The sequence below is a fragment of the Capsicum annuum genome, unplaced genomic scaffold, assembly GCF_002878395.1.
Source record: "Capsicum annuum cultivar UCD-10X-F1 unplaced genomic scaffold, UCD10Xv1.1 ctg18918, whole genome shotgun sequence".
NCBI lineage: Eukaryota > Viridiplantae > Streptophyta > Magnoliopsida > Solanales > Solanaceae > Capsicum > Capsicum annuum.
Window position 1 is genome coordinate 1 of NW_025824714.1, and position 3,878 is coordinate 3,878.

Genomic DNA, 3,878 nt, shown 5'->3' on the forward strand with positions numbered 1-3,878 from the left:
CAAGTACATATCAGAAACCATTCGGTATGTGATCTACTGTTACTCTTTCATGCAACATATGTTTTGTTTTATATACCATAAGTACGTAACTAATCGTGAGACCAATGAAATTTATATACGTAACTACTGGGCAGTGGGCATAGATTGAGCAAAGGTCCAAAATTTGACGGAAAAAATTAAATTAGAATAAGGAGTACTTACTTTTAGGAGGTTCCGAGTATTATACGTAGGGCCTCTTGATGAGAAGAAAGCCATAACAGGAGCCGTTGGTAGAATTGTCGCCAACGGGTTCCTATAGAATATTAGAAGTTGAAATTTAGCAATTTCGTATGCTACCTCACTAGTGCTTATTGTGAAGTAAAGGGAGTACCTTGTTGAGTTTATGTAAGAACGAATCTTTATGCCGTCTCCTTAGTGATTACTGCCCCCGGAAATGATCCCATTTTGGGTGCCGGGCATACTTAATATAAATCCGATGCCACCCTTTTTCTTCACTTCATTTAGCCTCGTTTCTATTGAAATATCGCCAACTAATCTAGCTCCTGAAATATATAACATTCTTGATCCTTCCTTTTACTAGATGGTCACAAACAATAATTTTTCCCTTGACTTTGCGTTCATCTAATGTAGCTTGTTCACAGTCACTGAAACATGCACAAGTTAGTTGCATGTATGCAAAAACAGAAACTGATACATTTCAATCTCCAATTACCTTGCTGGACCATCATACAATTCCGAGTCTAGTTTGACAGATACGCTGTCCACCAATGGATAAACTGGAGACTTCTTGAGATTGGAAAAGCTAATACCTCCACCCTTAATTAGCTTGTTTCTACCCAAGGGAATATGTGTCTCAATGTTTCTGTCAATAGTTTTTGCACCAACTGTGAAAATCCAAGGAGCAACATTGACGACAGATTCTGGTGCTGGCCCATCGTTTCCAGCAGAAGCGACAACAAAAATGCCCTTCTCTACAGCATGGAAGGCTCCGATGGCAATAGGATTTCTTGAGAACTCGAACTCTGTTAATAGCATCATCAAATGCTCTCATAATAGCCGATCCTCTACATCCATAATTAGGCGTGCATACACGGTACACTGCAATCCTTGACCCCGGAGACCCGCCCTTGGCTGTTCCTCCTGCTAAGCCATAATAGGATGCATCTTCCACAGGCCTACCTGCTGCTATGGCTGCAACATGAGTACCATGCCCGTCGTGGCTACACATATGGTGGATTCTCTTTGCCAGGATAGTCATAAAACCTTGCTCCAATCAGTTTCCTGATACAGGTACATGAAATGTACACAGTAAAATTTCTATCATAAACTTTTTTTTTTTTGTCGAAGACCACTTGCAAAATTTCACATAGACCATATTGGACTCACATACGCATTCAAGATTTGAAATTTATGAATTTCTACAGTGACCTCAAGCTACTGAGTTCCCGTGAACTCGTAACTAACACACTGGACCTGCCACTGAGGATGTATATAATGATGTTACCTGCTGCAGCTGGAAGGTTTGAAGTCATAACCTCTGGTGCAAGTTCCTTTCCATCACGATGGGATTGGACTGATACCCTTGTCATTGAAACTCTCTGATTCAGGCCATATTCCTATAACATATATACAAGATAATTTGGTTAACTAGTGTTGGTAGTAAAATCCTACTAAGTATGGTCTCGGGAGGGTAGAGCGCATGCATGCCTTACATCTACCTCTTGGAGGTAGAGAAGCTGTATCCGAACAACCCTCAGCTCAAGTAAATGAGAGCATACCAATGTCAAAAATGCCAATTATGGTATCTGCTCCAGACTTTTGAAACTTGTGGTCTAAAATAAGTCAAAGATATTTATGTGGCTATAAATCATTTCATTAAGGGTAAAATAGCCATTTTAAAGTCAAATTTTTACTGAACTTAGAAATGTGTCATTATTTTTGAGACTGGCTAAAACGGAAAGTGAGTCGTATAAATTGGATAAAGGGAGTATAAGAAGCTCTTCTTTGTCCAAAGTACATCAATATATCTTTTTATATTACAACCAAATACAATTAGACATCTTTATAACAGTCATCTTCGATAATAGCACTTCATTACAAAGTTCAAGTTTTCTTTGAAATCAATTATCAGGTTAATTATTAGATGTTATTGTTGGGATCAAGAATCTGGTTATCGCGAAATTTAGCCAAGCAATATTATAATGACAATAACAAGTTGATTAATAACGGCAATTAAAGAAAATAAAGAAGGCACAAATTTAACGTGGTCTGGTGGGTTTGACCTACGTCCACAAGCGGAGGGCGCAATTTCACTGTACCAAGAAGCGTAATAAACCACGTACAGAATTAGAGTAGATGCTCAAATTAACCCAAATATCCCAAGAGAATAATCTCATAAGATCACGTTAAAATTCTTTGACAGCAGATTACTTTAACAATGACAACAAACAGCCTTCCTTAAATCTTGAGTTGACTTTTACGAAGCGTGAACCAAAGAAAACAAAAGCCACATTACAGTTATCTATAACAGCATTTTGCTAAAGGTCCATAACAGTCATCTTCTATACTAACACTACTTCATTATACAGGTCAAAGTTTTCTTTAAAATCTATTTTTTAGGTTATGTCATATTAGACGTTATCTATAACAACATTTTGCTATAGCATGCAACTAAACAATATTCGAACAAACAATGTTGTTATAAAAAAGTTTGATTGTACCTTGTTGTCAAGGAGCTCATAAGGAGAAGGTGATCATGAGATGAACCCTGGCACCCATGTAAACAATGTAAACTCCATGACTTTCTTCTTGAGAAGCTACTTTGGATTCACTTGGAAAACAAATCAACAAGACAGAAAACAACAAAACTAAATAAATCTTTTTCATTTTTGTGCCCACAACTTGATGAAAAGTTGTCACGACCCGAACTAGGGATTGACCGTGATGGACATCCCGAACCATGACGGCCCAGACGTCCTACTCTATCTGATCTGATAATCATGCATAACATTCATATAATAAAATAAAATGTGGAATTTTAATCTGATACAGAAACATGATCATTAACTCTGAGGTTCAAGACATAAGAACGAAATTTGCAATTCAAAACATCTGAATAAGATCTGACTTAGTCTGCGAAATCTCTACTACATCTCAAAACTGTTCTGAAAACTGGGACAAGACCCCAGTAGACCAAAACAACGGAATAATATAATTTGAAATAACAGACCTTCTGGAACAAAGAAGGCTCACCACTACACGGATCACTTCTCCCTGGAATACTCTACTGATTAGCCAGACCCTTAGATTGAGCCTCCGAACCTGGGAGGTAGGGGGTCAATACAGATGTACTTGTACGCAGAGCAAATTCTAAATAATAATTTATATTCAACATATATGAGAGTAATTTAAAACAGTTCATAACCATATCATTTAGTAAGAAATCTCATGGGCATTTTTGAAAGACTCTGCAAAATCATCTGAATTCTGTGACACTCTTTGTTTTACTTCTGGGCTAGGTGGTATATCCTATAACTCTGAAATTCCACAGACTATATGGAATCTGTCATTGACTCGGCGGGGAAGCCTCCAACCCAAGTGTGCCACAAGGGTTGGAGTCTCTGACTCTGCTACGCCACACGGCCGGTCCCAGCGTAAAAATAATATACCCGGATTGACAAATCACGATTTTAGGATAAGAGTTACTTGAACTCTAGCCCTCTTCGGGTAACCACCTAACTCTCTTTATGTCAATTTTTAGGCAAAATGGTTCGATGGATCCTTGTACTATGTCAGTTTTGTATGTTGGATACTTTTACTAGGACTTTTGCCATCTGTACCCTTAAACTTTATAAATCTCAACATTTTAAACCCTTTTA

The 3,878-nt window shown here is 37.8% G+C and overlaps 1 pseudogene; it reads right to left on the reverse strand.

Annotated features, from left to right (window-relative positions):
* Positions 1-201: 201 nt before the first annotated feature.
* Positions 202-2,075, reverse strand: LOC124890492 (annotated as a pseudogene).
* Positions 2,076-3,878: the final 1,803 nt, after the last annotated feature.